General features: G+C 42.0%; 1 protein-coding gene across 5 annotated transcripts in view; it reads right to left on the bottom strand.

Moving 5' to 3' along the window:
* RAB27B (RAB27B, member RAS oncogene family) overlaps positions 1-25586 on the bottom strand; it is a 208360-nt gene that overhangs the window by 70059 nt on the left and 112715 nt on the right. Inside the window, exon 2 of one of the 5 annotated variants that reach the window (XM_029060670.2) lies at positions 7584-7676. The exons of 2 other annotated variants lie outside the window; for them this stretch is intronic. The gene's annotated coding sequence lies outside the window, so the exon portion shown is untranslated. Of the gene's footprint in view, positions 1-7474; positions 7537-7583; positions 7856-25586 lie in introns of those variants that run through there. 2 more of the 5 variants (XM_007659651.4, XM_001509903.6) reach the window with 2 other exon arrangements.

The following is a 25586-nucleotide window of genomic DNA, read 5'->3' as shown; positions in this document are numbered from 1 at the left end:
TTTTCTAGTAGGCACTTTTCTCTTTGGAGAAGAACACTTATTTCCTGACATTTTCCATTACTCCTCATATTTAACAGCACAAATGGCCAAAGCCAATAGAGCATGGCACCCAGCCAAACCCACTTTCCTACTTTCATTAATGTTTTACAAGGCAAGGTGAGTTGAAGCAACCAGAAAACAGATTAAAAGACATTTCATACTAGTCATTCTCCAACCCCTGCATTCTTAAATCACCTCATGGGTTACAGTGGGCAACTGGTCCTCCAAAAACTTTTTCACTAAAGGATGAATATAATTCAGTTGAGTTGGAAATATAACTACGTTGATATATTTTCTTTAGTCTCTTTTTCCCCATGGATGTCACACACTGTGCTGAAAAGGGTGTCATTCAATAATGTTTTGGTTTTGTGTTTTTGTTCCTTGGGTCCAGTCACTCAAACTCAACAAGCAGTTTGTTGGAAAAAGATAATGTAGCAAATTACAAAGTTTTCCACTGGTTTCTATCCCTATATGATCAAACCTCTGGTATCTTCAGGCTCTTTTTTAAAAAAAATGATTGCTTAAATAAATCAAAGAAAAATTATTTCCTGTGGTTATGGAACATCATGAATCAATTCAAATTCACTAAGAGGTTGTATGCATTCAATAATTTCTTTGTAACATTATGAATTACTTCTCCTTCTCCTAGAGATGAGTTCTAGGAATGACTGAAGCCATTTGATCATTAGCTAAATATTAAAGACTTAAAATGACCATTGATTTTTTTTTTGCAAATTGTACCAACACTTTTAACTCTAATTACTCAAAAAGAGCCAAATCTCAATCCTATACCACCATAGAACTAAACCTGAAGTGTATATATATATATTTTAGTTTCTCACTCTCAGTGGACTCATCACTTAAAGCCATCATCCCTGGGAGATAGGATAAAAAATAAAAATAAAAAAATCTGTATTCAGTTAGTAATGAATAGCAAAAAGAACTATTTACAAAATCACTTTTGTAAATGAAATCTCACAATACACTTGGGTGGCCCACATGGACATTCTCATCTCCATTTTACTGTGGAAATTAAATCCTAGATTGTTTAAATGACTTGTATATAGGAACATAGTACTGAAGTGGCAATTAAAGGAACAGCACATGCAGTTTATAGCTTATATATCCTGAATCTATTTCACAACTTGTTTATCCACACTGTGCTTCATTAATCCCAAATATTTTCAGAGAACACTCCGTCTCTGAAGTTAGATCTCTGCTTCTATATACCTTAAAAGTTATTCTGCAAAAAAAACCCAAAAAACACCCCCCAAAATACTCAGCATAATCTCAAAGTCCCACAACATCCGAATATTGTGGTAACCATAAAAAGAATTGGAAACCATAAATAAGTGGAAACTGCTTGATCTCAGAACTGATGCAGCTACCACTTCTTAGCTCGCAAAATAGAAGTCATCTGTTTTAAATGGGTTTAAGGCCACAAAGTAGCAAGGCCTAGTGGATAGAACACGGGACTGGAAATCCAAAGGACCTGCGTTCTAATCCCGGCCCCTTCACTTGTCTACTATGTAATCTTGGACAAGTCCCTTCACTTCTCTGTGCCTCAGTTATCTCATCTCTAAAATGGTAATTAAGACCTTGATTGCACTGTGAGACAGGAACTGTGCTCAACCCAATTATCTTGTATCCACTCCAGCTCTTAGTACAGTGCCTGGCACACAGTAAGTGTTTAACAAGTAGAGTGAACTGATGTATATGTATCAGACAGCATGATTGTTCTCTGGATTCAATCAAGAAGTATCCACTGGGAAAATGTATTGTCCTGTGCTAGTTCCTTCCTCCCCTCTACTCAGCTGTGCTGCCTTATGTGTCATGTTGTGCCACCTTGTAATACAATCTCACAAGAGACAATTTATCCTTCCTTATATTTTCCAGCCCGGTATTCAGATTTTAAACAAGAAGAGAGGAGGTAAATTATGAAGCAATGTGTGTGTGTGTGCACGCACACGTTATGGTTTACTGATTTGTTTGTGCAGCAGAGATGGAGAGACTCAGGAGACAATACGTGCAGCTTTTTCCAAAATGACAACTACTCCCTAAGCTTCAGTTTCAATTAAGTTTACTTTCTTGTTGCTCTAAGCTTTCAGTCCTTCCTTTCTTCTTCTGAGTCTATGGCTCCACACTTTTCTACTTGTGGCTTCAGGCCAGTGATAATGTGTAATGTCACATATTTCTCCTTCAATAACAACCCCAGGCAAATACCAGCTATCTCCTCCCAAATCCTCTCACGTCTCAACTTTCTCTTCACAGTTGACAACACCACAGTCATCCCAGTGTTTGAAGCTCACAACCTTTGTATTACCCTTGAGGATGACGACTCCTCATTCAAACCACATACTCAGTTTATTTTGAAATCCCATCAATACCCCCAGGACATTTCCATGATTGTTCCTTCTCCTCCATCCAAATGGCCACCATGCTGATCAAGACACTTGTCACATCCCAACTTGCCTATTATATCAGCCTCCAAACAAACCTCCCTGCCTCCAATCTCTCCTCTTACTAGTCATTACTTCACTCTGTTTCTGGAATCATTTACACACCTCCCAAGTCCTCCAACATGACTAATAAGATGGCAGATCCTTCTCCGCATCAAGCAGAAATTCCTATCAGATTTAAGGCACCCAATCAGGAAGCTCTCTCCTTCTTATCCATTCTCTTCTCCCACTACACCCCAGCTCACACAATCGACTGCTCTCGAGTTAACCAACTCACTGTGCTCCTTCTCATCTCTCCTGACTTCTTGATCTCATTCTCTCCCATTCCTGAAACTCTCCAAACTCTCTCCCCCTTCATATCTGACAATCTATATCTCTGCCCATCTTCAAGAACCTTCTGAAATCACATCTCCCCCAGGAGACCTTTCTTGAGCAATCTCTAATCTCACCACAATTCTACCCCATCACGATTATGCCTCCTAATCATTTAATTCCTCTCAACCTCCCTTAGCATTTATGTGTACACCTTTCATTACATTCTTATTCAAGCACTAGCTCAAGCCCCTTTCCTTTTTCCCCCTGTTGGAAATTTATTTTTATCCGTGTCTTTCCTGCTAAATAGTAAACTCCTTGAGTTCTATTATGCCTGCTAATTCTACTGTACTCTCGAAAGCATTTAGTACAGAGCTCTGTATAGAGTGAACAATAAATACTATTGATTGATAATGAGATCCAAAGCCAATTTATTCCTGACAGTAATTTCATCTGAAAAAGACCCAGTTACAAAATGGAGGTTGTGCTCCATTGAAGCTTTCTAGAATTGTAAAATAAAAATGTTGCTCTGCAAAATATAACATACCATCAAGGTCTTTAGTCTTTTTTCCAGGGCTGTTTAAATAGTAATCCATTTTTGTTTTACTTGCCATAATTCTAATGCTGTCAGAACCATAAAGCTTCAGTTAGCCACAAAAATCATCTTTCTATATTTTCCAAAATAAAATAACATACATCACCACCGGAAGGTCATGTGACATGACTTCTGTAAAGCAACCTTTATTAGCTGGACCAGATATATTTTGTTTTTTATTTCCAGTTGACTTTACTCTGGACTCTGTGTTTATTATTGCTTGTTATTTCTTCACTTGTGGCCTATTACTCAAAAAGACACTTGGGTTCTTACTTGTTTCCATTATCAAAACTTTCAATCATAAGGATACACCTTTAATATATACGAGAGCCTATTTTCATTTAGAAATTGCAGGCTTTTGACAAGGGGCAGGTTAGCTCCTGCCTTTTTTGCTACTCTCTCCCTGTAGTAGGTTAATGGCCTAAGCAATTAAACTATTGCTGAAATACATCTTTAATTAAGGAATTCAAGAAATTGATGGATTATCACAGCACAGATAGTGCTGATTTTGACCTTTCCTTCCAGATTTAGCTCACTAGTAAACTAAAAGGATGATGAGACAGACCAGAAGTCTCCCAGTGGAAGTTTAAAGCCAACCATATTTCTCTCTCCAAATAGCCAGAGCGCTTGTAACTCTGGAAAATTCCTATTCTCACAAAGCTAATAAAAAAAGCAAGAGCATAAACACACTTCTTAATCTCCCTAGGTTTGTTCTTTGCTTTTGTGAGTCAGGTAACTGGGAAGATAGGTACATCAAATCACCAGCTCTGTAAAGGCAAATGCTGACATAATAATGATGGTATTTGTTAAGCAATTACTGAGTGCCAAGCACTGTTCTAAGTACTGAGGAAAATACATGGTAATCAGGTTGGACATAGTCCCTGTCCCACAAGGGGTTCACAGTTTTAATTCCAATTTTACAGATGAGGTATGTCAGGCACAGAGAGGTTAAGTGACTTACCCAAGATCACACAGCAGATAAATGGAGGGGCCGGAATTAGAACCCATGCCCTCTGACTCCCAAGCCTGCTTGCTACTAGGCCATGCTGCTTCTCTATATGAAGAGATATGAGAGATCCCACATGGAAAAGGGACTGTTGCCAACTCAAAAACCTTGCATCTGCCCCAGCGCATAGCACATAGTGAGAAGGGTTTAATAAATGCCGTACTTGTTATTGGTAATAAAGGGTCGGAGAAATCCATGAGAAAGGGCAGCAGCAGTTTGCACCTTAAGTTTGACAGTTTCAGTTTATCCTTTCTTGGCAAATACTAGGAGAACAGGCTAATCCAGTTTCTTCTGAAATTATTTGTTTCCCTGCACAAGGCGTGATGTTAAAACTCAGCCAGAGTGGAATGGAACAGAGCAGGGTCCTTTATGTTAAACAATGACACTGTCAGGACTCTCTGCTGCTTCATGAAAATAACTCAGTAGAAATAGTAATAGTAGTTAATAAGCACTTATTGTGTGCAGAGCACTGTTGCAAGGGCTGGGAAAGAATACATTAGGAGGGAAGCACCGTAGCCTGGTGGAAAGAACTTAGGCGTGGGAGAGGACCTGGGTTCCAGTCCCAGCTCAGCCTGCTGTGTGACCTTGGGCAAGTTGCTTAACTTCTCCTTGCCTCAGTTCCCTCATCTGTAAACTGGAGATTAAGTCGGTAAGCCCCATGTGGGACATAGACTATGTCCAATCTGATTATCATGTAGCTACCCCAGTGCTTAATACAAAGCTTGGCACATAGTAAGTGCTTGACAAATACCATAAAGAAGAGGGAATTGGGGAAACTAGACATGGTTCCTGTCCCTTGGTCGGTTGGTGGGGAGGAAGGGGTTGGTTTGGAGGTGCGGGACCTTCTCGGTCTCCCTCCCTGTCCTGTCCCCCTCTACCCACCCACTGTGGCCAAATAGTAGAGTCCTTTGAGAATATGAAGAGTTTAAATATTGGGTGAATAATATAACTTTAAGTACAGCCCTTAATTTATGCTCACTATTTGAAACTGACGTGTTTGCTGTGATTTAGCAGGTAAAGACTAGATAACCTCCTCTGCTCCTTGACTTTCAATTTGCTGCTCTCCATTTTGACAGAGAGCCAATAATGCCACCCTTTTTAAAATCTTCTCAGGCATCACCAATGTCTTAGGTTTAGAATATGGAAATCAGATGTACAGGCAGCACCATTTTCTGCAGACGCCATTTTTCTGTTAAATAGGCGTGATTTGAGGGTTCACATAAGAATACCATAGAACGATAGCTCGACCAGAAATCATTTGGGGTTGACCTGTTTAATGGCTTCCCACATTAGTGGTTGAAGGCATCCACTTATCATTATCTTACCATTGGCTTTAAAGACATTCACTTTGACCCCCACCTACCTTACTTCAATGATTTCGTACTACAACTACTACTATAGTAATGATGGTATTTGTTAAGCACTTACTATGTGCCAGGCACTGTGCTAAGCCCTGGGGTGGGTACAAGCAAATTGAGTTGGACACAATCCTTGTCTCACCTGGGGCTCATAGACTCATTTTCCAGGTGAGGTAACTGAGGCACAGAGAAGTTAAATGACTTGGCCAAGGTCATACAGCAGACAAGTGGTGGAGCGGGAATTAGAATTCATGACCTCCCAGGCCTGTGGTCTATCCACTACACCATGTCGCTGCTCCAACAAGACAGCCTGCATACTTCATACCTCTGACATTAATCTACTCACTGTACGTCGAGCTCATCTACCACGCCGCCCTTACCCACGTTCTGCCTCTGTACCAGAAGTCCCTCCCCCTTCATATATGACAGACCATAATAGTAATAATAATGTTAATCTTTGTTAAGTGCTTACTATGTGCAGAGCACTGTTCTAAGCACTGGGGGAGATACAGGGTAATCAGGTTGTCTCACCTGAGGCTCACAGTCCATCCCCATTTTACAGATGATGTAAGTGAAGCACAGAAAAGTTCAGTGACTTGCCCACAGTCACACAGCTGACAAGTGGCAGATCTGGATTCAAACCCATGACCTCTGACTCCTAAGCCCGGGATCTTTCCACTGAGCCACGCTGCTTATTCTTCCCACCTTCAAATTCTTACTACAATCATACAGCTGCCAAGAGGCCTTCTTCAGCTAAGTCCTCATTTTCCCATACCTCCTCTCCCTTCTGCATCATCCTTGCATTTGGATATGTAACCTTTATTCACCCCGCCCTCAGCCCCACAATCCTTATGTACATATCCATAATTTATTTTAATGTCTGTCTCCCCATCTAGATTGTAAGCTTCTTGTGGGCAGGAAATATCTCTACCAACTCTGTTGTACTGTACTCTTCTAAGCATTTGGTGCAGTTCTCTTCACAAAGTACTCAATAAATACTATCGATTGACTGATCGAAGGCAAGTTCCCCCGAAATTTAGCTTTGAAATAAAGAACTGGACCTTTTGATATGAAACCTTTATCATAAACTGCCAGTCCCTTAGAGCTACACCCTTTACCTTTTAAACAGATGAACACTTCCCCTGCAGAGTCGATTCGTAAATCCACAGAATCAGATTGTTATTTTGAATGAGAAAATCTTTGAATCTAATACACTGCGACAACCCAAACCAAAACAGCAGATGGTGAACTTGGATCAGAACAGGAAGCAACAGGGTAGAAGAGTAAAAAAAAATATATATAAAATTTACTGAGCTGATTAGCCATTTCACCCAGCGCCAAGTCAAGACATGCCACAATACCGGAGTGACTTTTCCTCAGTCCACCTTCTTTTTGCTCGGTACAGAAAGAGAAAAATGCCATTTCTAGCTGAAATGCAGATGGACAGAAGTTGGAAATGCTGAGTTCTCTTTAACCAGCTGTTTGCTATGCAAATACATAAACAGAGACAGCAAGCTAGAGTTGTCTAGCGACATGTGCCGCACATATCAATGTCAGTTTTCTAACAGGATTGGATTTCAAGCAGCGCCTTCTGCTTTAAGCTTAGAGTATCAAAGATTCCTGTTTGGTCCCCCCCCAAGACCCCCTACATTCCCCACTTACACTCACAAGCTGTTCCACATATTTCAGGCCCACAGCTACTTACCCACGCCTCACCTCCTTGGAACCCAGCTTCAGAGCATGAGAACAAGCTGAATGGGTGGGAATACATTCCAGCAAAAAATGAGTGCTCAGCCCCAGCTTCCCAAACTTACCAGTGTGTGAAGTTTCCTTTCGGGCCGGAGGTTGGTGTCAAATTACAGCAACGTTTCCTTTACCTTTCCGAAAGGATCTGACACACTCAACTCCTGCCGGGGGGTTAAAAACCAAAGGATGTGTCTTAAAAATGGGACAACCGGAAGAAAAAAATAAAAACCCAAACCAAAAAGTCGCTTATTTTTTATCTTGTTAGCCTGTATGTTTCCTCCTGACCAGTCGGACCATAAATTGAAGTCTTTTTTAGCACCACCTCTTGAAGTCAGACTGAAAAAAGCTTCTATCTGAAAGGTTTGTATGAAAAGAAGGCGTGCCTCTGAAGCCTTAACACGGATATGAGGCACTCACCTCAGGCAAATCTTGCCGTGACTCAACTGCATGCATTCTGCAGAGCGTATTCTGCTCTGAGTGAATGTCTGCAGAGAGCAGGGTTCTCAAACAGAAACACTGAAAGACAGTATATGTATGTTTTATTCATTTATTTTCTTGAATTACCCAGAATCTTCTTCCAATAAAGCTCCTCCCTCTCTTTCCAAAAAAAACAAGCCCAAATACAAGAAAGTCCTAGGATTAGTAACAGCAGTAGTAGTGGGGGGGCAGTTTAGAAGAATCAGGTGCTGGAGGAAGACAGGACATGGAAGAGAAGTATGGAAGGTCAGAAGCAAGCACTTTCAAAGATAGCAGGCTCTTAAATGACAATAGCTTAACATCGTAACACATAACCCCAGTTCTTACTTCAGGTAAGTTTTCCACAGGATTCTGAGAAGCAGCATGGCCTAGTGGAAAGAGCACGGGCCTTGGAGTCAGAAGACCTGGGTTCTAATACCGGCTTCACCAATTGTCTGCTGTGTGACATTGGACAAGCTACTTAAATTCTCTGTGCCTCAGTTCCTTCATCTGCAAAATGGAGATTCAATACCCGTTCACCCTGCTACTTAGACCGTGAGGCCCATGTGAGACCTGATTTTCTTGTATCTACCCCAACACTTAGCAAAAGCACATAAAAATACCACAATTATCATTATTAATATTATTCTTATTATTATGCTCAGGAGATAAATAGTATCCAATAATCAGCCATAACCCACAATATGCATATAGGGGTATCCACTTTACTACATATAATGCTACACATATAGACATTCACTCTGTGATGAGACATTAGGTTCACATTCAGATACACTTATGGGTTTGTGGTCTCTGAAGACAGAGATGGTGTCTACCTCCCCTACTGCACTCTCCAGGCACTTTGGAGTACTGTCCTGCAAAAGGTAAGTACTCAGTAAGTATTTCTGGTACATGGAGTATCAATCAATCAGTAGTATTTACTAAGTGCTTGCTGTGTACTAACTACTTGGAAGAGTCCAAACGGCAGAGTTAGTAGAAACGTTCCTTGCCCACAAGGAGCTTAAAGTAAAAAGGGAGAGACAGACAGTGTAAAATACATTACAGACATTAAAATACATAAGTGCTGTGGAGGTGTGGGTTGGGTGAATATCATTTTCTTAAAAGGTACAGATCCAAGTACATGAGAATGCAGGAGAGAGAAGGAGACGGGGGAAAGGAGGGCTTAATCGGGGAAGGCCTCTTGGAGATATGACCTTAATAAGGCTTTGAAGGTGGGGAGAGTAGTGTTCTGGTGTATGTGAAGGGGGGAGGGAGTTCCAGATCAGAGGGAGGATAATAATAATAATTATTACAGTATTTGTTAAGCACTTAATTATGTGCCAGGCATTGCACTAAGCGCTGGGGTTGATAAAAGCAAATTGGGTGGGACACAGTCCCTGTCCCATATGGGGCTCACAGTCTCAATCCCCACTTTACAGATGGGGTAACTGAGGCCCAGATAAGTGAAGTGATTTGCCAAGGTCACACAGCCGACAAGTGGCCAAGCCGGGATTAGAACCCATGACCTTCTGACTCTCAGGCCCGTTCTCTATGCCCAACGCTATTCTACTACTCAGCAGATTCAAGGTAGATAAGAGGTAATCTGGTTGTCCCCCTTGGGGCTCAGTCTCCATCCCCATTTTCCAGATGAGGGAACTGAGGGCCAGAGGAGTGAAGTGACTTGCTCAAGGTCACACAGCAGACGAGTGGAGGAGCCAGGGTTAGATAGGATGTGGGTAAAGGGTTACAGTAAGAGAGAAGAGATCAAAGCACAGTGACAAGCTGGAGCTAGAGGAGTGAAATATGTAACATAGTAGGGGTTGAGCTGATTTGAGTGCTTTAAAGATAATAGGAAAGAGTTTCTGTTTGATGCAGAGGTTGATGGGCAACTACGGGAGGTTCTTAAGGAGTGGGGAGTTGTGGACTGAATATTTTTTTAGAAAAATGATCCAGGTAGCTGGATAAAATATGGACTGGAGTGGGGAGCGACAGAAGGCAGGGAGGTCAGCAAGAAGATGCAGTAGACAAGGCAGGATATGACCATGAGGTTGTTGTGGGTAGCGAATATGTCTATTATATTGTACACTCCCAGGTACTGAGCACAATGCTCTGCACATGGTAAGCATTCAGTAAGTGTGATTGATATAAATCCTTGCATAAGCAGAGGAGTGGGAAGATAATAGGGAGGACTCCCTGATTTCCCACACAGCAGGATCCAGCTGCTTCTGGAAAAAAAGCCCATGAGAGGAGACTGTGTGATTTGAGCTGGCTCCGCTAAGGCCTCAAAGGCAGTGGGCTCAGAGGAAACCTAGGCTGTTGCCAAGTCACCCAGATGCATATCCATACAGGTCAGTGAATAGAGAAGCAGTGTGGATCAGTGCAAAGAGCATGGGTTTAGGAGTCAGAGGTCATGGGTTCTAATCCCAGCTCCTCCACCTGTCAGCTGTATGACTTTGGGCAAGTCACTTGACTTCTCAGTGCCTCAGTTACCTCATTTGGCAAATGGGGATTAAGACTGTGAGCCTCATGTGGGACAACCTGATTATCCTCTATCTACCCCAGTGCTTAGAACAGTGCTTGGCTCATAGTAAGTGCTTAATAAATACCAACATTATTATTATTATTATTATAGAGTCAAACTCTGTGACAAAGAACCAGAAGAAAGCACAACCAGAGAAAAAACAATCACCCAACATCGGAGGGGAATTTTAAATTGTTCTAGGTGAGTGGTAATCAAACCCACAGCTCTCTTCCCCAGTAGGCAGTCCTCGGATTACCTGAGCAGCCTCTGGCAAGTTGCATTCCAGGAACTCTCTGGGTTCAAAGAAGTTGGTGGGCAGGGGTAGGAGGACCCTCCATAAACTCCAGCCACTCTGATTCACAGCTAACATCCCTAAGGTCCCAGATAGCTGTTATTATTATCATTATTGTCATTATTCTTGTTAAGCACTTACTATGTGCCAAGCACCATTCTATGTGCTGAGATAGATACAAATTAATCAGATGGGACACAATCACTGCCTCTCAAGGGGCTCACAGTCTAAGTAGGAGGGGGTAGGATATAATCCTCATTTTAAAAATGGGGTAAATGAGCCACAGAGAAGTTAAGTGATGTGCCCCAGGTCACACAACAGACATGTGACAGAGTTAGGATTAGAACCCAGCTTCTCTGACTCCCAGGTCCATGCTCTTTTCACTAAGGCCAAACTGCTTCTGATCCCAGGTCTGGGAAATCTGCCAAGACAGCTTCAGGAAGTTCCACCCTTTTCAAGCACCGTCAACTAATATTTACTGAGCACCCTCTGGCTTGGCAATTAGCTCCACGGAGCTTTACCAAGTTCAGCAGACATTGTCCCCTCATTCCAGAGTTTATAATGCAAAGAGGAGATAAGGCAGACAAAATTAGTAGTAACAAAAAGAAAGGTAAATACACACACGGTTAAGATACAATTTCTAGTTAACAGAAAATGACAGACCCTGCTCAAAATGAGCCACCTGGGTGTTTGGTTTGTACCCAGGAGTTGTGAGTAAGCCCGTGCCAGCCAGCTTGAGGCTGGCTTGACTTTGGGAGCAACCAGGATTGGTCTTTTGAAAGCATGTTCTGCTGGGGCCAATACTAGCAGTCTCCCGGTAGCACTGGTGGATATGTTCCCCGATGGCTTAGGTCGCTTACTGCTGTATCACTGACCGATTGTGGCAGTGGATGGGCTGAAACTTGGCCCTTTAACTGAGGGGTGCAGAGGGCAGGTGGGAGCTCTCAGAGCTTTGTCATTCAGTGACCCATTTTCCCAGATTTGCCATCTCTTCCCCAGATTCCCTTCTCTCTTCAGAAGCCCCTTTTCCCAAACACTCCCCCACTGACCACTTTCCACCCAAATTTCTCCTCCTTCTAGACTCCCCATTTCCACGATCAAGTCTCCAGACTCCATCTTACTTTGTCCTGATGCTGACACAGAAGTTCGATTATTGTTTGTTGTCTACATGTGAGTGTGTGAGTGTACATAAATCAGTGGTATCTTGTGAGAGCTCACTTTGTGCAGGGCAATGAGCTAGGCACTTGGGAGAGAAGAGTAAAATTGAGTCAGTAGACATGATCTCTTAAGGAGATCTAGAATATGCTTACTAGTGTATGGGCACATACATATGAAAATATGTCTGTGGGCATGAGAGTCAGTCTTTCAGTGAGCAAACATTCCTAGGCATAAGTTTCTGTGTGTAGCAGAACTCTAAACGTGTGTAAGTATATATGGGTATAGATGAGCTCGTGAATTGGGACACCTTTACAAATCTGAATGTTGTCTGTGGCCATTTGCCTATACTCCCCCTTGTATGTACCATTATGTCTGGATATGAAAATGTGATAAAGATATCAATAGTCAACAGCAGTCACTTATTCACTGAGAGCTTACTGTGTGCAGAGCTTGGGGAACATATGGAAGTATGGACTTTGAGGGGTTTACAAGCTAATGCAAAGTGAGGGAAAAGAGCTGAGGCTGTGTGTGTGCATAAAAAGAAGGGTGAAAAGGATAATTTCAAAATAAAGGTCATTTGGAAATAGAGGGAGGGGTGGGGAGGAGGAAGAGCAAACATAACCAGATCAACCAAAGGGCAATAGCATATTGACGTATGTAAAATGGACCCTTCGGTTTAACTGTCAAATGGGTGTTGAATTTTCAGGGCTACATACTTATATATCACAAGGTCAGTGAGCAGCCTGTGCAGGAGTGGATGATAGTAAGACAAAGTTGTGAGATGGGAATCTCACCCCCTTGAGCATCACTTAACTCTTACTAGAGTGGAATGGTTTAACCTTTATCCTTTGAGATCAGGCCACTCTATAAGGCTAATAATAATAATAGTGGCATCTATAAATGCTAGCTATGTGTCAAACATTCTACTAAAGGGTTGGGTTGGAGATAAGATAATCATGTTTCTATCCTACAAAGGGCTCACAAGCTAGTCAATCAACCATATTTTTTGAGTGCTTACTGTGTGCAGAGCACTGTACTGACTGCTTGGAAGAGTACAATAGAGCAGAATTGGTAGACTTATTCCCTGCCCACAACAAGCTTACAATTCAAGGCCCATTTTAACCCATACCTGAGTCAGGATTCATGATATCATCATCATTATCAATGGCATTTATTGAGCACATACAACTTGACCAAGCATCCAGTTTGTCCAAAATGCTGATCCATTAAATTGCTCAAATTCTAATAAGATCACCTCATAGGAAAGCAACTCAAAAATTACTGGTGGGAAAGACCAAAGAGAGCACCACCATGTTTGCTCATACTTAAAAATGCCTGACTTCTATGCACTCTCAGATGAGGCTAGCAGAAATGAGAAGGACAAGGAGGGGGAGGAAAGAAGAGAAAGAAAAAATAGGGAGAAGAAAGAGAAAGAAGAAAATGAGAATAGGACTAGGAGGAGTAAAAGGAAGAAAATGAAGAGCAGGATCAGGAGAAGCAGAGGAGGGTTGTGGCGGGGAAGGTTTCAAATATATATATATATATTTAAGTGTGTATATATATATATATATACACACACATATATACACTCTTTTTTTAAGGTATTTGTAAAATGCTTACTCTATGTCAGGTACTGTACTAAGCGCAAGATAATCAGGTTGGACACAATCCCGGGGCTCAGAGTCTTAATCCCCAGTTTTACAGATGTGGTAACTCAGGCACTGAGAAATTAAGTGACTCCCTCAAGGTCACACAGCACATAAATGACAGGGCTGAGATCCCAGATCCCCTGACTCCCAGGCCTGTGTTCTTTTCACTAGTCCATGATGCTTCTTTTGATTCATCCCATCTCCTTTTCTCTCTTTCAATTTACGTGTATGAAAGGAGGAGGGGAAAGGGAGGAATAGAGGATGAAGGTGAGCAGAAAACCACTCTAATCCTTCTTTCTTCTTCTCCCTCCCCTAATAATGTTTCAGAGCAAATCCCTGTAAGTTCACAGGCCAGGGAGCACTCTTCTACCATTGAAATTCATATGCATGGGAAGATTATGCTTGTAGAAAAACATCTCATCTGCCGAGAGCTATGCTGTGAGGGGGGAATTTTGCTCGAGTGGCATGTAAATGCATATGATAAATGATCTCGATCATCAGTTTATATTTCTGAAGCATGATGTCTTTGGCTTTGAGTTAGCCACTCTACTTATCTTTGTGCCTGCAGATGCAAGTACAGAGATAATGTCGATGCAGTGGACAAAGAGAAAGATGAGCCAAAATAATTGCTCACCTAATCACAGATTTAATTCATTATGTTTGATACCGGCCAAGTTTATTCTGGTAAATTATCCTTATAAATCAATGCCAAAAATACATTTTGACTTTAATCATCTAGATATTTCAAGTGAGGTTCTGGGGATTTGGATCTAAATTTTAAACCACTTTGCTTGGCTTGTGTAAACAAGGAATCGAGACGTCTAGGATTGATTTTGTCCTATTTGTGTTTGGGGTAGAGGAGCATTGTTTTCAAGAATTTAGAGTCTGAACACTCATTCAGGCATCAGTCTCTGCCACTGCAATTTAAAAGCACCCTGGCCCTATCCAGTCCCATGATAAGCAGCATGGCCTAGATGGATAGATCACTGGCCTGGGAGTCCGAGGACCTGCGTTCTAATCCCAACTCCACCACTAGTCTGTTGTGTGACCTTAGGCAAGTCATTTAATTTACCTCATCTGTCAAATGAGGATTAAGACTGTGAGCTCTGTGGGGGATAGGTACTCTGCCCGACTTGATTAGTGTTACCCCAGAACTTAGTACAGTGCCTGGCATGTAGTAAGCACTTAACAAATTACATTTTTTAAAAAATCCCTCTCTTACTGAACACCTGTAGATCCTGCTAATATGTCACTAGTGGCAGCAGCAGACATTCCTGTCTCCCATGACCCCATGACCCATTGCTGTCCCCTACACTTTAAGCTCATCCTCTACACTATAAGATCATTGTGGGCAGGGAATGTGATTGTATATTGTTGTAATGTACTCTCCCAAGGGCTTAGTACAGTGCTTTGCACAAGTAAGTGCTTGATAAACACGATTGAATGAGTCAATGAAGCCTCTAATCCATGGCAGCAACTGCTTTGCAGTGATGTGGACAGAGTGATGGAGGACCAGACAAGGTGTTGCCAAAGAGAAGTAGCTTGATCCGGTGGAAAGAACATGGGCCTGGGAGTCAGAGGACCTAGGTTCTAATCCTGGATCTGCCACACGCCACACAAGAAGAGGGGGGTCTCAGTAAAATGAGAAAGAGAATCTAGGTAGAAGTCCGGCTTCAGAGGTTTAGGTGTGATGAGAGCATTGTGAGGAAGATGAGCCAGTTCTCCAGAGCTGAGCCCAGCATTTGATGAGAGTAGAGTCAGATTAATGCAGGGGATGTAGGGACTGAAGTCCCAGGTCCAGACCGTGGGCAAGTCACTTGGGTATAATTTTACCATGCATGTGAATTTCAATGGTAGGAGAGCGCTCCATAGCCTGCAGCCTGTCTCAGTTTCTTAGTTCCCTCATCTGTAAAATGCAAATTAAATCCTACTCCCTCCTACTTAGACCATGAGCTCCTTATGGGAGAGGGACTATGCACAATCTGATTATCTTGTAACTATCCCAGGGCTTAGTACAGTGCTTGGCATACAGTAAGTGCTTATAAAATCAATAATGATAACTATAATAATAATGATACTAGCAGCCATCTTGTAGGTGGCCAACAAGCGAAAGCCCAGAAGGTATTGGAGCTCACTTCATCAGTCTTCCCAGAGCCTTCATTGATCAGCACAATTGTGCTGGGAGTTACAATTAGACACAGCTCCTGCCCTTCAAGAGCTCACATTCTAAAAGCACACAACAGACAACACATCAAAAGGCATCTAAGCCTAGAGATCACTGAAGAACCATCAAAACCCACAGAAATTAAGTTGAAAGTGTTCTGAGTTCAGGCACAATACTTGTTTTCACTACACCTTTTTTGGGGGGCTAGAACTCTGTTAGGGAATTAGGGAGGCTTTTTCCAACAGCTTCTTGGATATAGTGTGATGTGCACTGTGGGAAGAAAGAGCTGTGTACAGGAACATATGCCATGGCATGTGGCACCAGGATGGATTGGACAACTCGTGTTTTCCTTAGCATGATATTCAGCAAAAAGCAATACCTGCGTAAGAGAAGAACTGGGTGCATGTATATCCTGGCCTAGAAGAAAGAGGAATGGCCTCGAAGTCAGGGAATCTGGGTTCTAATTCTGGCTCTGCCACTTGCCCGCTGGGTAACTTTGAGCAAGTCACTTGACTTCTCTATCTCAGTTACCACATCAATAAAATGGTGATAAAATGCCTACTTTCCCCATGTACAACAGGGACTATGTTTGATCTGATCATCTTCATCTACCTCATAACTTAGTACAGGGCTTGGCATAAAGTAAGTTTTTAACAAATAACACAATTACTGTTGCATAGTGAAGGCAACTTAGTGGTGAATAGTGAAGCTCGTTGTGGGGAGGGAATGTATTTGTTCATTGTGGCGTTGTACTCTCCCAAGAGCTTAGTTAAGGTGCTCTGCACGCAGTAAGTGCTCAATAATATGAATTAATGAATGAAGCAAGAAAGAGTGGAATTGCCAGTTCAAACTCTGAAGGCCTCCCCCTAATATGATAGTTCTGTAATTACCTTCAATGACAGATTGAAAGTAGCGGAAAAGCTCCTCATCCTTTTAAGCAGGAAAAGAATTGTGAAGAATCCATGATTAGAGCAGCTTTAGGAATGATGTAAAGAAGGGGGTGTCTTAGTAAAGTGAGAAAGAGAATCTAGGTAGAAGTCCAGCTTCAGAGGTTTAGGTGTGATGAGAGCATCATGAGGAAGATGAGCCAATTCTCCAGAGATGAGCCCAGCATTTGATGAGAGTAGAGTCAGATTAATGCAGGGGATGGAGGGACTGAAGTCCCAGGCCTCAGGCTAATGGGGAGTCCATCTCATCACTCCCCACAATCACCCCTCTGCCAGGGCAGAACTCCATTCCACCATTGCATCAGAAGCCATTTCTGCCCTCCCCCCTTCATCCATTCAATCATATTTACTGAGCTTTTATTGTAAGCCCTGGAAGAGGAAAATACAACGATAGACACATTTCCAGCCCACAATGAGCTTCACCCTTCACCACTAAGTTGCCTACTCTCCTACTCCAACTCAGCCTACATACTTTGCTCCTCTAATGCTAACCTTCTCAGTGTGCCTTGATCTCTCCTCTCTTGCCGCCAACCCCTTGACCACATCCTTCCTCTGTCCTGGAATGCCCTTCCTCTTTTAATCAGACAGGCAACCACTCTCCTCCACCTTCAAAGCCTTACTAAAGATACATCACCTCTAGGAGGCCTTTCCTAAGGCCCCCCATTTCCTCTTCTCCCACTCCCTTCTGCTTGACCCTGACTTGCTCCCTTTCTTCTTCTCCCCTCTCTGCTTCACAGCACTTATGTACATATCTGTAATTTATTTTTTCATATTAATGTCTGTCCCCCCCCAGGCTGTAAGCTCACTGTGGGCAGGGAATATATCCATTTATTGTTATAGTATACTTTCCCAAGTGCTTAGTACAGTGCTCTGCACACACTAAGTACTCAGTAAATACAACTGAATGAATGAATGAATTAATGAATGAATGAAGGGCCAAAGCTGGGCAGCTACTTTCTGGTTTTGGTCAGCTGTACTCAGTGGGCCCTGGACAGCCCCCTCACTCAGCCCACCTGCCTTAGAGACTGGGCACTTGGCCACTGGGGAGCTGAGCAGGCTAGAGAGGATCTTGGGTATTCTTGGGGATCGGGTAGGCCTCCCTACCCCATGTCCCAGTGTAATTTTTCAGCTGGAGGAGCCCCTGAAAATGCTGCAGGATCACTTTATCTAATAATAATAATTATGGTACTTGTTAAGTGCTTAATATGTGCCAAGCACTGTTATAAGCACTGGGGTAGATACAAATTAATCAGGTTGGACATAGTGCCTGTCCCACATGGAACTCACAGTTTTAATCCTCCCCATTTTACTGATGAGACAACTGAGGCACAGAGAAGTGAAGTGACTTGTCCAAGGTCACACAGCAGACAAGTGGCAGAGCTGAAAGTAAAAGCCAGGTCCTTCTGACTCCCAGGCCATGCTCCATCCCCGGCTGCCACTGCCCAAAGGCACCATAAGAGGTCTTTAGCTCAGGACAAGACAAGACCCTAGAATGGACAGGAAAACAGAAGTTGAAAGGACCAGTTTGCTCTTTTTATTCAACTGCTTTCCTTTCAAAAAAAAATCATGTTTTTCACATTCCAATTGTGGTAATAAAGCCACAACAAAAACACCTCAACAAAAGCTTCCCAGTGAAAAAGCCCAATTCAGCAACTGCCAAACCAAACAGCTTTCACCAGGGATTCATTCTTGGGTGTGCCTCCAATTTCAGTTAATTTTTGGTTAGTGTTGCATTTGGCAGATCGTAAAATAAAATCAACCCCTCCCCAATTAAAGTCAACCCAGAGCATGACTAAATGTCATAAGATTGGACTCAGAGGAACAGAATACTTCATGCCAACTTGTCCCCCTTCTTTCAAAGCCTTGCTTCACTAACTTTCTTCTCAGCACATGATTTTCTATTAAGGCATCTTGGCACCTAGAGACCAGTGATTTCAAGCTACAAATCCTTTGGAAGGGAATTTTTCATAAAACTAACACAATTTCCAATAATACTGCCGGAGAGATAGCGACTGAAAAATATGTCACCTAACTTCACTATTGTTCATAATAATAATAATAATAACAAATATAATGATGGTATTTGTTAAGCGTATACTATGTACCTGGCACTGTACTAAGGACTGGGATGAATACAAGTAAATCAAGTTGGACACAGTCCCTGTCGCACGTGAGGCTCATGATTTCAATCCACATTTTACCGATGTGGTAACTGAGGCACAGAGAAGTGAAGTGTCTTGCTCCAAATCACAGAGCAGATAAGTGGCTGAGCCAGAATTAGAACCAAAGACCTTCTGACTCTCAGTCCCAAGCTCTATCCACTAGGCCATGATGTAATGCCCTGGTTGATACATCCAGACATTGAAGCCAAAACTATAATGGGAGTTGAATTTGCTTAAATAATAATCTATATAATTGCTTCCGTTTTCCCCTTCACTTCACTAAAGACCAAAGACAGAGGGAAGGGTTAGAGGCAAAAAGAGAAAAGTTCCATGGAAAAATGAACAAATTAGAAACCTGAGTAACAATGAGGCCTAGTGGAAAGAGCATAAGCTTAAGAGTCAGAGGATTTTGGTTCTAATACTGGCTCTGCCACATCTGCTGTGACCTTGGGAAAGCCTCTTAACTTCTCTGTGTCTGCTAACTCATTTATAAAATGGTGATTGGGATGGGAAATGGACTGTGTCCAATTTGATTGGCTTGTATCTATCCCAGTGTTTAAGCTGTTTCTGTTACATAGTAAACACTTTATAAATACCACTAGAAAGAAAAAAGAAAACAGTAGCCTATGGAGACTGATAGTAACAAGATACACTCTTCTTGCATAGGAATAAAAGTCCTCCACTGCCAGAATCTCACTTGTTCTCAACACATTGCCCTTTATAGAGAAGGAAACTGTGCTTGGGGGAGAATATAAGTAATTCAAGTAAGGTTCATTCATTCATCAATTCATTCAATCATATTTATTAAGCACTTACTGTGTGCAGAGCACTGTACTAAGCACTTGGGAAAGTACAAAACAACAATAAACCATGACATTTCCTGCCCACAATGAGTTCACAATCTAGAGTGGGAAAGATAGACATCGATTCAAACAAATAAAAATACTGATATATACACAAGTGCTATGAGGGTAGGAGAGGCAAAACAGAGATTTGAGTGTAGAAGTCAATCAAAATATAAAAAACAATAGCCAAATAACACATTTTTTCCAATAGAATACATCTGATCAGTCGATTAATAATATGTATTGTGTTTGCTCTGTTCTTCAAGCTTTTTTTAATAGTATTTCTTAATGTTTCCATGTTTCCAGCGCTACTCTAAGCAGTGGGAAGATACCGACACTGTCCTTTCCTGGTTCTCCTCATCTCTCCAGCCATTCACTTTCAGTCTCTTTTGCAGGTTACTCCTCTGCCTCCCTCCCCTAACTGTGGGTGATTCTGAAGGGTCGGTTCTGGGTCCCCTTCTATTCCCTATCTACACCCACTCTCTGGAGAACTCATTCGCTCCCATAGCTTCAACTGCCATCTCTACGTAGATGATTCCCAAATCTATATCTCCAGCCTTGATCTCTCTCCCTCTCTGCAGTCTCACAATTCTTCCTGTCTTCAACACCTCTCTACTTGGATGTCCTGCTGTTGGCTCAAACTTAGCATGGTTAAAACAGAACTCTTCATCTTCCCACCCAAACCCCATCCTACCCGACTTTTCCATCACTGTAAACAGCACCACCATCCTTGCAGCCACACAAGCCCATAACCTTGGTGTTATTCTTCACTCTTCCCTCAAACTCGTTGTGGGCAGGGGATGTTTCTCTTTCTTGTTATACTGTACTGTCTCAAGTACTTACTACAGTGTTCTGCACACAGTAAATTCTCAGTAAATACAACTGACTGAATTCAATCCACATATTCAGAGAAGCAGTGTGACTCAGTGGAAAGAGCCCGGGCTCGGGAGTCAGAGGTCATGGGTTTGAATTCCGTCTCTGCCACTTGTCAGCTGTGTGACTGTGGGCAAGTCACTTAACTTCTCTGTGGCTCAGTTACCTCATCTGTAAAATGGGGATTAACTGTGAGCCTCACGTAGGACAACCTGATTACCCTGCATCTACCCCAGCGCTTAGAACAGTGCTCTGCACATAGTAAGCGCTTAACAAATACCAACATCATTATTATTATATTCAATCTCTCACTAAATCCTGTCAGTTCAACCTTCACGACGTCGTTAAAATCCATCCTTTGCTCTCCATACAAACTGCTACCATGTTAATCCAAAAATGTATTCTAGCCCATCTTGATTACTGTATCAGCCTCTTTGCTGGCCTCCCTGCCTCCTGTCTCTCCCCACTCCAGTCCATGCTTCACTGGATCATTCTTCTACAAAAACATTCAGTCCATGTTTCCCCACTCTTCAAGAACTTCCAGTGGTTGCCCTTCCACCTACATGTCAAGCAGAAACTCCTTACCATCGGCTTTAATGTATTCAATCACTTTGTGGCCTCCTACCTCACCTCGCTACTCTCCTACTACAACCCAGATTTCCTCTAATGCCTACCCACTCACTATACCTCGATCTCATCTATCTCGCCACCAACCTCTCACCCACATCCCGCCTCTGGCCTGGATTGCCCTCCCTTTTCATATCCAACAGACAATTACTCTCCCCACTTTCAAAGCCTTATTGTAGGCACTTGTCCTCCAAGAGGCCTTCCCTGACAAAGCCCTCATATCATCTTTTCCCACCCACTTCTGCACCACCTTGACTTGCTCCCTTTCTTCATCACCCCACCCCCTAGCATTTATGCATAGATCCATAATTCAGTTATTTGTGTTGATGTCTGTTTACCCCTCTAGACTGTAAGAGCATTATGGGCAGGGATGTTATATTGTTGGGTTGTACTTTCCTAAGTGCTTAGTACAATGCTCTGCACATAGTTAGGGCTCAATAAATATTCTGAAGTCATTTAACTTCTCTGTGCTTCAGTTACCTCATCTGTAAAATGAGGATTAAGACTGTGAGCCCCATGTGGGACATGGACAGTGACTAAACTGATTTGCTTGCATTTACTCACAGTGCTTAATGAATACCTTAAAAAAGGGAAGAAATAATTAGTATTTATTTGGTATTATAGCTCAGCATCAGCCCAGCCTTTCTGCACAATCCATGCAAGTGAGATCACTGAAAGCATCCTGAGCTTTTGCAGAGGCTGAAGATCTTTATGGTTGGAAATAAAATGGTCCTAGGAATGACTTAAGAAATCAATATGATTCATGTATATTCTTTTTCATTGGCAATATTAAGGCAGCTGCCCTCACAGGCATTTTCATTAGATAATACTGAGCCTTTCTGAACTTTACATCACACATTTAAAGATAACCATGCCAGCACATCTCTTGGCTAGTATTGGAAATAACAGAGATAAATCACCAAAGAGCCGCAGCTTTTTCTGAATATACCCACCCTTTAATCATCTCATTATATTGCAAAACTGTCTGATACTCAGCAAACAAGAAGGTCAGGCTTGGACAGAGAAATCCCAGGTATAAGATTACCATTGACTACCTTTTCAAAATTTGAACCATAGTTTAAGTCTCAGGTTTTCTTCCTTGGCACCGTCATTTTTGCAGACAGAACAGTGATCTTCTAAATAAAAGATTTCTTAATTCTAAAGCAAAAGCAATATCCTCATTATAGAGCAAGAGTCTCACACTTTTCCTTATTTTGTGAGCCCTCTGAAGGGCGGGGATCCCACCTATTTCTCACCTGTGTATTCAGTCAATCAGTGATGTTATTGAGTGTTTACTGTGGGCAGAACTCTCCCAGAATTTAGTATAGTAAGCATTTAATAAATATTATTACTATCAATGCAATCATTAGATTAATATTAATTTCAGCATCAATGTGTGGCCAACCTACATTAGCGGTACAACTTTCGTAGTTCACGTGAACACGTTGTAGACATTTTGACATGGGCAAAAAATTAAAATTTTAAAGTCCCATCAGGCTTATGATTTGTGGATTCCTTTGAATTATCCAATCTTCCAGTGTTCTCATCAGCTGTAGGTAGGTAAATGGCTTGGACCAAAGAAGCAGCATTAATTAGAGGAAAGAGGTCTGGGAGTCAGAGGACCTGGGTTCTAATTCCACCTCCACCACTTGCCTGTTATGGGACCTTGGGCAAATCAGTTAACTTCTCTGTGCCCCAGTTGCTTCATCTTTAAAGAGGGGATTCAATAGCTGTCTGCCCTCCTGCTTTGCCTGTGACCCCTATATGGGACAGGGCCTGGGTTCCACCTGATTGATTTTACTGAGTGACTGATTGATCCCCAGCACTTAGAACAGTTTTCAACACATAGTAAGTGCTTAGCAAAAAACGTCATGTTAAAATATATGCAAATGTCTTGAAAGAAATGCCTTGAAATGCATTCAGAGGAAAAGTTGTGAACTGACACAACAGCGTGTAACATATCCAATTCATTCATTCATTCAATACTATGTGCAGAGCACTGTACTAAGCACTTGGAATGAACAAATCGGTAACAGATAGAGACAGTCCCTAATTGTCAGTGTACTTTAGGACTGCCAGATTCCCATTTTCCCATTTTTTATGGTATGTTTTAAGTGCTTACTATGTGCCAGGCACTGTACTAAGCGCTGGAGTAGTTTCAAGGTTGGACAGAGTCTTTGCCTCAGATGTCCCTATTTTACAGATTAGGTAACTGAGGCACAGAAAAGTGAAGTGATTTGCCCAAACTCATACAGCAGATAAATGGCATGATTGGGATTAAAACCCAGGTCCTTCTGACTCTCCGGCCTGTTCTCTATCCATTAGGTCAAATTGTTTCTTCTACCTCTCCCCACCCTGCTCCCCCCAACACCCTTTTTTAATGGTATTTGTTAAGCATTTACTATTTACCAGGAACTGTACTAAGAACTGTGGTAGGTACAAGATAATCAGGTTGGACACTGTGCCTGTTCTACATGAGGTTCACAGTCTTAATCCTTATTTTACTTGCCTAAGTGAAGTGACTTGCCTAAAGTCACACAACAGACAAGGAGTGAAGCCAGGATTAGAACTAAGGTTCCTCAGGTGTTTTGCCAAATAGTATACGCCCACTGTGAGTCACACTCTTATATCAGGCCTTGAAAGATTCTATAATCAAATTTAGTTTCTGTGAGCACTTTGAAAAAATATCACCCATTCAGGGAAAGCGAATGTGGTTCCTAAGGAGTGAACTAGTGGTTCAGAAATGTATTAATGTTCTTTCAGGGCCTCAATAAGTGTGAGGAAGAAAGGAATTAGTGGATGTACCCCACATAGATTTTCAGGTGATATTGGACAAGGTACAGGACCAAACACTTAAAGAGAAAAATACTCTAGAGAGACTGTTCGATCATAAGTAGGAAACTAGATAAAAGAAAGGAAATAGAGAGTAGAGCTAAGCAGCTACTTTGGGGGATGGAGAAGTGTGAATAATGGTGTCGCTGAAGGATAGGTGTTAGGACCGGTTTTGTTTAACAAGTTCCTAAAGAAATGAAAAAAAGAGTGTGTGCAACAGTAGCTCCAAGTTTGTTAAAAACACGGATTTCTAGGAGGCGCAGTGCCTTGAAGATGGGGCATAAAGTGCAGGAAAATCTCATGAAGCTCATAAAGTTGAAAATGAGTTTCTTGTGAGTGAATAATAATAATAATAATGATGATAATAATAATAATGGTATTTGTTAAGCGTTTACTATGTGCCAAACATTGTTCTATACGCTGGGGTAGAAACAAGGTAACACGTTGTCCCATGTGAGGCTCACTGTCTTAATTCCCATTTTATAGATGAAGTAACTGAGGCACTGAGAAGTTAAGTGGCTTGCCCAAAGTCACACAGCTAAGAAGTGGTGGAGCCACGATTAGAACTCATGACCTCTGACTCCCAAACCTGTGCTCTTTCCACTAAGCCACATTGCTTCTCAGCTTTACATTTTGAACATGTGAGACAAAAGTGGACTGGGATTGATCAGTACTATTGATCGACTGATTTCAAGAGGATTGTGGGCTGGGAGAAGTTAGAACAACTCCAGTGGGTCTTTGCAGCCCTAGATGGAAACTCTAAGGTATGATCAGAGACCTCAAAAAAATCAAGCAAGGGTATTTATTGAGCGCTTACTGAGTGCAGAGCACTTTACTAAGCATTAGGGAGAGTACAACACAATTAAACAGACACATTTCTTGCCCACAGTGAGTTTACTGTCTAGACCTGGAATTAATACTCAGGGGGTCCAGCTCAAACCACTATAGGGGCAGTGACACCCATTAACCCTCAAGGAGTTGGCAATTTGGTAATCTAGATTAAAAAAAAAAAGAATCCACATGAAAACCAGGGTGACAAAATGACAAAAGAGATGATTTAGATAGGAAGGCAGAGGAGAGGAACACAAACAGCTGATTTGGCATGTCCTTCATTGTGAGAGCACAAAGCCCACACACCCACACCCACTAGGGGAGAGTGAAGCCCCTCTAGGGGAGGGTAACCATGACACTATCTTTCCAAGCATCCTGTTACTGCTGTCAGAGGCCATACAGGGTCAGCTAGACCATTATTCTGATCTATTATGAAATTGCTTCCATTGTAATACTTTTATGCATTTATTCATTGCTTCGTTCATTGCCCGAAAATTGATAGGATTTTCCCAATCTGCAGGTCAAGATAGATAGCCTAGCCCTCCCCTTCGAGATGTAGATTTTTCCTTTAAAATTAACACAAAAATTGATATACTTTCTTATCACCTACCCCCGCGAGCAACATAGTAAACAAATAGAGAAGCAGCGTGGCTCACTGGAAAGAGCACGGGCTTGGAAATCAGAGGTCACGAGTTCAAATCCCTGCTTCGCTGC

This window comes from Ornithorhynchus anatinus, chromosome 3 (assembly GCF_004115215.2).
Source record: "Ornithorhynchus anatinus isolate Pmale09 chromosome 3, mOrnAna1.pri.v4, whole genome shotgun sequence".
In the NCBI taxonomy this organism is placed as follows: domain Eukaryota; kingdom Metazoa; phylum Chordata; class Mammalia; order Monotremata; family Ornithorhynchidae; genus Ornithorhynchus; species Ornithorhynchus anatinus.
Note: the sequence above shows the minus strand (reverse complement) of the source record. Positions and strands in the feature narration are given on the sequence as shown.